This window comes from Ptychodera flava, chromosome 17, assembly GCF_041260155.1.
Source record: "Ptychodera flava strain L36383 chromosome 17, AS_Pfla_20210202, whole genome shotgun sequence".
Lineage (NCBI taxonomy): Eukaryota > Metazoa > Hemichordata > Enteropneusta > Ptychoderidae > Ptychodera > Ptychodera flava.
In genome coordinates this window covers 7,986,069-7,995,537 of record NC_091944.1, presented here as the reverse complement: position 1 = coordinate 7,995,537, position 9,469 = coordinate 7,986,069, and the positions used below count along the sequence as shown (strand labels likewise).

Sequence of the window (9,469 nt, the reverse complement as noted above, 5' to 3'; positions counted from 1 at the left end):
AAAGTATCGTGTCTCCCGACTTTGATTCACACATACCCTCTCTTTCTTTCTTTTTTTTTGTCGATCGATAAAAGTATTTTAATCTTTAATATTCCATCATTTGTAACCGATGTCATATCCAAACCTACTGTATTTAGTTTCTGACGAAAATACAAGGACGTGTCCAATGCGCCAACGTGGTGCAATATGTTTTGAGACATTGAAGAAATATTGTAGTTCGGTCGCGCTCAACCAGGTTGCTCCAGAAGTAAGGATGTCACAACAAGGTCTAGGCGAAAAGATAACGAATCAGTTGTATAAAACACGGTTTTTAGTGGATATCGTATCTGTTTCAATTTCTAAATAAGCTTTGGAATCAGCCTGGTATAATAACTATCAACCTGTAGGCACCCCCCCCCCCCCTATGACGGGAAAAGCGAAATATAAGCACTTTTTTATGCAATTCATCATCATCATCGGGTCACGGTCGCGATTTCACATGCGGAACTGAGCTCGGTGTTCACCACAACTTGATGTGGGATTTGATGGAGCTTGGAGGTACCGGTGTATGAGTTAGGTAGTCAGATAACAATAAATCACAAAAGATTTATGCATCAAAATGTACAGATTAATGTGACTGAACTATCTTATGATTTGTTTGCTGATTGACGTTTGGGGCAAGGCGGCGAAAGTCCAAGGCCAAAAGAAGAAGTACGCAGTCGAATCACATATTTTGTAAGAAATAACCACCGGTTTCCATAGGTACTGTGCTCAATCCGGCCCTGACTTATGCTCCCGTCCTGTTTCCAAGAATAAGTTTCTGCGTTGCTAAGCAATGTCGCTAAACAACCTTGACTCACCCCCGAGCCGATTTTTGATGTCGTTGATGCCCCTGGTGAATGTTAATGAGAGTGTATTGGCAATATTCGAAAACACACCGGTACAAAATGTAATGCAGCTCTCCTATAGTTATGTGTCAATTAATCAATTTTCGTCGCAAGTCACATCAATTTTAACAAAGTTGAACTCACAAGAGAGTGTCGTCTGCTGACTGCACATATTTGTCATATAAATGAGCGACATTTGCGATGGCAACCCTAACAAATCGAAACGAGAGCATTTTGCTAAATATTATGATCTTAGTTGTCCGCGGATTATAAGATTATAAAGTTGTTATAAAACGTGCCTGTCTATAGAATTCTTTGGAAGTCTTGATCGCTTACGTCGTACAATGATTCATAATAAACTGGACAAGTAGAATTCGGACGTCCGTCAATTCTAAATCTCTCATGCAGGATTTTTTTACTTAATCAGGCAGTCTGGTATAGACCATCTTGTAAAACGCTCCATCTCTATATACTCGCTAACTCTTTGCAATTGGAATGCTATGCCTGGGAAAACAATACGAAAAGTTCAGACATGTCGCCATACGGTATATTTTCTATACACTTCGGGGGAAGAACAAAATATAAAAAGCTTCATACTTCATAATGATTTTATTGGTAATATAAACAGATGAAAGTCGATGTACATCAGCTCTCCTCAACTTTATTACATTTTGACTGTATTTTGGATAGTGTGCGGTTGTTGGTGTACTCTTTACATGTAGCTACCGAGGGACACATCTGACTGCGTTTCCGCTGTATATCGTAAATGTTCTTGTTCTGTACAAGTTTACGAGCATTTTCGTCTCGCCAGTCGTTAATAACCCGTTCCAAACGCCAATCATGTGATTTACCCACCCAGCAAACAAACAAAATCTGCCACACATCCAGTTAAAATATTGTTTCACTGCCCTTAAAATATCCACTGCCATTAAAAAAATAAAACGATTCCCCTGCCCCTTTTCGATGAACAGCTCCGTTGACTACCTGTACCTGAAAATTTAGCGTTCTTTCAACTGTCACTATGGGTCTGGTCAGTTTCTTCGGCCTGGGGGATCCCAGGCTATGGAATTTTACCCGAATAACCGCCGTCACCCCACAAAATGGAGTGGCAATGAAATTAACAAATCACACAAATTGCGTAACTTCTCACCCGTAGGATGGGACCGTTAGAGACTAGTGACAACTGCTTCTGAGAATTAGTCTTTGACTGTTGAGAAGATTTTGCGGTCATGTAACGTCTCTTGTCTTACCAATCAGATATTGTTCATTTATATGTTTATCATCAAGGGGAGGCGTTAGAATCTAGTTTCGCCTTACAGAAGTTTAGCTATGTTTTGTTGATCCTTTGACAAAAATGCTATCGGCGCGTGCCATGGGACCGCAAAGTCATGCAAACACGTGCTTTGATGCAAATACTGTATTGCTGATGCGTCAGTTTTCGGTGCGGAGCTAAATCGTGGCGATCAACAGTGCTCAGTGAACGATGGCTTGAAGCAGGGGACCTGGGCGATCTTCACCGCTCCTAAAATTAAAGGCTGTTTTTTCAGTGAAAACCGACTGTTTTGGAGAATGCCCGAAATGTCACCACCATTATCGTTTCACCTCTTTGACACTGATAGTACTCGCACCATACACCATAGGCGAAAGAAATCAGTCCCCTGGGGTAGGGAGGGGGGTTTATTTGTGCAACGGTTTACCTTATTTTATTTTATTAATTTTGACTGTGATATTTCAAATAAGTTCAACTCCAAACCATCTGACTGCTTTCTTGATCATCGAAATCTTTATTTGAAATACCACAGTCAAAATTAATAAAATACTTTTATTAATTTTACCACAGTCAAAATTATAAAATTACTTTTATTAATTTTGACTGTGGTATTTCAAATAAAGATTTCGACTCCACACCGTCTGACTGTTTTATATATTACCCGACAAGTCCTTATCTCCTCTCCAACGTGTGTATACACCATTGTAATTGCTCCGAAAACATTGCCAACTTGCTAATCCGTTGTCGGTATCAGCGGATTAAGTGATTGAGTCACACCACAGCCGCCCTACACATGTGGGACGAATGTGGTGTTGACGTAATTAATAAGCCAATCCGCTGATACGCTGATACAAGTTGGCAATGTTTGCGCAGCAATTAGAGTGGTATGTGCACTGGTTGAAGAGGAGATAAGGACGTTGGAAACACAGTCAGACAGTTTGGATTCGAAAGCTTTATTTGAAATATCACAGTCAAATTAATAAAATCAAATAAGGTAAACCGTTGCACAAAAAACCTCCCACCCCGGGGACTTTCATCTGCCCCTTGTGCATACACAATGAACCATTAATTACAACACCGTCCCTCCACCTAGGTGGGTGGAGGGACGGTGATTACAACATCGCTTCAACCCGTGAAAACGACAGGTTGAAATCTCATTTCACATGCATATGTGCAAATCCAAAGCCAAGACGGCTTCATTTAGATGCAAATGAACGAAGGGTGCAGTTGCTAATCATAATATCAAACAAAGGACAGCCGACTTCTAAGAATACCTAACATTAAACTATTTCCCATCGATCTGCGTATCATAATATGAAAAAGTTCTCTGGGAAGGAAATCAATTCTATAATTTTAGCGTAGCATTACGGTGTTTTTGTCCAACAGTAAAACCATATACAGAAACAAAGCCTGTGGTTAAAAATGAGCTTACGCGGACCACGGTCCCTTGGTGGAGGACTGTGCACGGACAAGTACAATGAGACATACACTGATTTTCTTGATTTCGTTAATGCTTTCCTCTGACTAATTTTTCTTTGATTTTTTTCCTTCTGAGTCCACCAGTAGAATTGAAAGCCATCTAGTCGATCGACACCCGTGACACACTTGTCAGATGTTATCTTCGATACCTCTAATGTCCGATGCAACATTCTCTTCGACAAGCTTGCTTGACTTATTCTACCTGCAACTTAAACTTATAGTGATTTTGTAGCTCATTCCACTGTCATTCTTTACTATTTTGCGTAGTATTTGATAGCCGGTACGTTCTCTCGATACCTCGACACACTTGTCCGACAACCTCTCAAATGGGTTATTTCTCCGGGGAATATATTGGCTATCAAATGCGGACCTGTGAACTTTTATCTCATTTTTGTACTAAATTGAACTGACTTGGCTACAATGTTTGTCGGCTGAAATATTTTTTTCATGATTGTTTAGAGAGTTTACTGGCGCAATGGTAATTGACACGTTTTGTACAAAGAAAACACCGTTTGAAGGACTTCCTCTGCGGGAAAAGCGTACCCGTTTCACACGATCTACATTTGTTCACCGTCCCTCCACCCACGGAGGGACGGTGATTTGTTGCATAATTGTTCATGTCAGTGGCTTTTCTGCATTTTGGAAAAAAGTTATGTTTCTATCATTTGTCTTTCACTCGTAGTTCTGACGTCGCGAAGGTCGGACGAATTCTGATCGCATGGTTTAGATGTCAAAGGAAAGTTTCACAAACGGCGATTTTCAGAAATTCTCTCGGATATTTGAGGAAGCCATTAGGCCAATTACCTCACAGCCATGATATAGCTGAATGATCTGGGCCTGACCTACACTTTGACAACTGTAATTACCACGATAAAAATTTGCGTTAAAAAGACTGATAGCTTGTGGAATAAAAGGGTTTGCGTAGCGCTGGCTACCGGTGGCCTCCAGCCAGTCGTTTCAACCCATGTCATTACGATCTCAATTTCCGGCCGCAAGTCACATCGGCATCGTGACCTAAGTCGTTTCAGCATCCCTGTTTCGATTTGTTTTGTTTTGTTTTGTTTTTCTTGTTGTTGTTTTTTTTTTTTGGGGGGGGGGGCAAACTTATCAGTCATTGACTGACTAGTTGTATTCGTAAGCTTGATTGACCTTTGCCTTCTTACCTTTACTTTTACGTGCATTTTGTTTTTTCTCCAACGGATCCGCCTTCAAGCTTTTGTTTTATCAGCGGCTAGTGCTATCGATAAACTTGTGTCACAGAATTGAAAATGATGTGAAGATATTACTGTGTTTTACCATGTTCCCTGTAAGATAGAACATGCTAGAGGCCGACACGAAACGGCTTGCGGTCGGAATTTACGACTTTATGCCGAAACATCTAGAAATTTAACCCGGAAATAAATGTTAAAATACGTGCCAGGAGGGACCGTGGCCAGTATCATGGCGTTTCCAGTCAGTGGACTTTTTCAGGAATTTCCCAGTTTTCACTGAAGCGCCATTATAAATTGACGAAAGTCCATCATGTGTTTTATGATAATTGCTTATTGCATCTGTCTTTGAGGTTGCGGTATTTTGTAAGTATATCATAGTTCCCAGCGATATAAACATTATAGTGCTGGTTTGCTCACAGTGGCAAGAAAATTCATATCATGCAATCGCAGATTCCATCGCGAAACATGAGGTGTCAAGAGGTTAGAACTACATTTACACATAAGTACCAGATACACCTCCATGCTCTATTGTATTTCACATTCAGAACAGGCGTGATCGGCGTTTGCGAAGAAACGCTTTGCGTTGTTCATGTAGTTATGTGTTTAGGGACTGTCGTTGTACATATGATTGTCAAATTGATAAATTGATGTATAAATTAGCGACATTTCCTATAGTATATGTATTCTTGGCAGCTATTCTATTCATTCGAGGAGATTTTCAGGGGGATAATTCACTTCACTCATGGAAACACGGTCCCTTGATCGTTCGAAACGTCAGTCGTACCGGCTTACTGTCACTCACAACTTTTTATCCTGTTCGTCCTGTAAAACATCGGAACATCGTTCCGTCGCAACTTACTGAAACCAGGTATTTAGCGGTTCACTGACCTTCAAAAACAGGAACAATTGTTTTCGAAAGTTTGCGTAATATGCCTTTTTTTTCTATAACACGACCCTAACTTACACTAAACTTTTTTTCGCATTTCAAAAATTACTAGTGAACTTTCTTAATTTTATAGTTTTTTTGTGCGTCCCTATTGACCAGCCAGCGTTTTTGAATGTAAGTTTCGGGAAACTTATTTTAGGCTCAAATCAAAAGTAGCTCGCGCGCACCTAAGGACCACAGTAGGTAACGACATCGTCCAATTACTGATCAACGTCCAGCCAGAATTATTGCCACTTCGATCCTGATCATTCTGACCGCCAAGCTGTTTGTGTGAGCAGTCAATCCATGGCTAATTACAAATCAAATCAGAGTGGGTTGAAATGATTCAAAGTTAAGTACATGTATAGTTATGAGGTAAAGAAGGCGCTAGGCGATAATGCGTGCTGGTAGACACTAATGAATGCCATGCTACCGTGCCTCGGAGTGAGAGTTAACACGTTCTTGAACGTACTACATGTAGTACCTAGAATTAGCTTCGCCTTAAAACGTGCGTTAACATGAAGAAAAGGAGTGAAATGAGAATTTCCCTTGTTGGAAGTGACTAAAAAGGGGAATCAATGTGGCCGCGGCAAAACTAGACGTCGAATAACTCCTGTCGAAATGGTCCGGGTGTCCAAGTGAAGCTGGCTACCGTCAGCCTTTAGTTACTGGAAGACTACATATTTACTGGGAGACATTCTGTGCTAAAATTGACCGAGGCTGCTCCACTATTAATGTTCCTTTATATACCAGAACTAAAAGAGTGTGGTCATAGTATTAGTAAGGCACGTAACCGAAGCGATTCATACTTCCCGTGTGTTACCCGAGCGCGTTGCTTATGTAATCACAACGGACAGTGGTGACAATTGCCCCGCCTGTCCACTGACGCCACTCGCTAGCAACTTCGACATAGTTGAGTAACCCTGCTCAAAACCATATTTTCTATCCAGTTTTAGCTCCGTAAACCACAAAGTGCATGTTAAAGACAACGTAGATCACTATTTAGCACTATAGTTGAAAATTGCAACGAATCACCCTGCTGAAACGTACATTTGGGCGTATTTGTAGATTCGACGTACACGGCCTGTAACAGCTTAAGTGTGAGATTTAGGATGTGTAAGTTTCTGCCGGTCACAACCCTAGGAAATATAAGCTGGCTTAATCGACGGGACAGGAAGTGGATAAGCGCGTTTACGTTAGCTTATAAAATCGTAAACGCCCGATTTCATACACTTTCTATGACAAAGGTGTATAATTCGTACAGAGAGTCCCTCTTTCTTGAGACCTAGCTTTCATGATATGATATTTGTCGACACAAGTGCTCCAATTATTTGTGATTATCCCATATTGCAAAATAATTTATTTTTGCAATTGAAATGAATAAAAGGAAACCATCGTCGTTTGCTCTGTACTTGCTAAAAGTTAAACGCAACTACCACCTGCAGTACGAAATTACTCTGTATAAGACAAGTTAGAGAAAGACTGTTGTAAACGGATTCTAAAACTACAAACGATGAATGATAATTGAGAACTGTAATGTTGCAACTTTCTGACAAGCACTGTGACCTTTCATTTCTGCTGAAAATAAATCATCTATGATCATAAAAATGTTTAAATGAAGCTCAGTCCTAAATATTGTAAATTTGTGGAAGGAACAGTAAGCATGTTTTATGAAATGCGAACCAAAAAAGGTTAACTCAATTTTCGAAGGCAGAAATATTACAGGTCTTCATCCGGATATAACCCCTCCCTAAAATCGAATGATACGAACCTATTAACGACAATGGGGGCTATACAAAATGGTCAAATCATGGCTGTTGAGTGTGTATTTACATATTATGGTAAACGAGCGCGAGAGTAATACCACAAGGCTTTGAATACTGGCGACAAAACTGTCACGGTCAATGTTGTACTATACATTATGTCAATGTACACAGGAGGTCGGAAATATCGATGGTGATGGTTGTCCGAGTCGCAAGCAAAGTGGAACAGAATCAGCGATTAAGCTACCATAACAGCATCGTTGACATTGTTTCGTTATTTAAGCCTTTGTGTGTAACGCTTTTGTTCTAGTTTATGCTAAACTTGGATGTGATGGTCACCCGAGCATTCAACAATTTCCTTAACTCACCTGAACACATCAGGGATATGCGACGTACGGCTTCTCCTTTTCGCACCCGCAATTCACAGGAAGGATTGGTCGATGTTCCTCGCTGCGCTCCCTTGCACTCTCTGTATGTATTACGCCTTGAACCTTAAATTTAGACAACACAACATCTGTTACCCGTCACTCGTGCACACGCTTTGCCTACCTCGTTGCCTATGGGATATAATGAATTTGATGACATAATTTAGAATGGTGACCTTTCAAAACATCATCAAAGTCATTGTCTCGCAAGCCAATCGGAAACATGATGTCATACATGACCTATCAATAAACAACTAAAAAGTTTGAACAGAAAGTTTTGCTTTCAGTTATCCGACTAATAAATTACATGTAAATTAATTTTATTAATTTCAAAAAGATCTAACGCACGATCGTCCTTTTCCATAATAACTAGCTAAGTGTATGCCAAAATCAAAGCGGCGTATGTTAATCAAAGCGGTATATATAGTCGGCTTACAATGTCGCGTTCTGTAGCGCGCTTCGCAAAACTTCACAGGAAATCGGCAACGCTTGTGTTAATCAAATTACTGCCAAGGGCTTTTTTTTCTATCGATATCAGATCTGAACGTCGTGGCTATACATATCGGGATATAGGCTGGTTCACTGTGTACATATAGATTATTTGATAAAAATATAAATGCTATACCAGTGATTCGATAGAGTGTCCTGATTTAGTTTGTCTTTCACACTGTAATTACACACCGTATATCGACTGAAATGAGCAAATAGGCAAAGAAATAAGTGGCAAACCAGCTTAGGTTAGAGTGAACCTCGAGGAAAGATATTCAGACTCTCAAACTTTTACAATATTTTTTGCCTACCTCTTGTGGGACTTGGGTTATATTTTTCTCTAATTTGTGTCTCTACTACAAATATTTGCGACCCCGGATTTGAAATTCTTGATTTTGAGATAGAATGGTTGAAAACTTGCGTAGGAAAGTTTAAGAATGTCAGTTTCAAATTTCTTAATCTCGGGTCCCACGTGATGTAGTGCACAGACAAAGTACACACCTAAAATAGCTGTCGCTCGGTTCTCACAGTTTTTACCTAATTAAAAAATGTTACTGAGTTACTCTTGAAACTATTGATTATACACAGAATCGGATTTCCATTTGCTTGCAGTAAGAGCCTACAGACAGAAATCCCTGACCTAAAACCTCTAACCTCTGACGGCGCTCAAGGAAGCCTTATATAGTTCCCAAGGCATAAATCACCAAAGTTTGGAGCAAAACGTTTCTATATAAAGCAAGGGAAGATTAAGAAAGTACTGCAATATAACGTACATACAGACTGAATTTTATCAACGAAGAAAGAAAAATCCTCGAAAATATATTTTAACCTGGTATTTACGATGTTTCGTTTCAAAAATTGTTGATCGAAGTTTTAAAGTATCAAAATATGGAGTCGAAATATGCTCTTGTCTCTGTTTATATCAATTATGGCAGAAGACACTTAAGCCTTCAAGGAGCGAAACTCTATCCCTCAACAAAGTCAACAAGTGCTTGTGAAGACCACTTGTTTCACTCTACTCGCTGTTTGCTCATTAGGCTG

At 39.9% G+C, this 9,469-nt stretch overlaps 1 protein-coding gene across 2 annotated transcripts in view; it reads right to left on the bottom strand.

Moving 5' to 3' along the window:
• Positions 1-8,046, bottom strand: part of LOC139115306 (prolactin-releasing peptide receptor-like) — a 78,202-nt gene extending 70,156 nt beyond the window's left edge. The window contains exon 1 of one of the 2 annotated variants that reach the window (XM_070677326.1): positions 7,883-8,046. The gene's annotated coding sequence lies outside the window, so the exon portion shown is untranslated. The remainder of the gene's footprint in view (positions 1-7,882) is intronic. The other variant, XM_070677328.1, reaches the window with a different exon arrangement.
• Between the last annotated feature and the right edge of the window lie 1,423 nt (positions 8,047-9,469).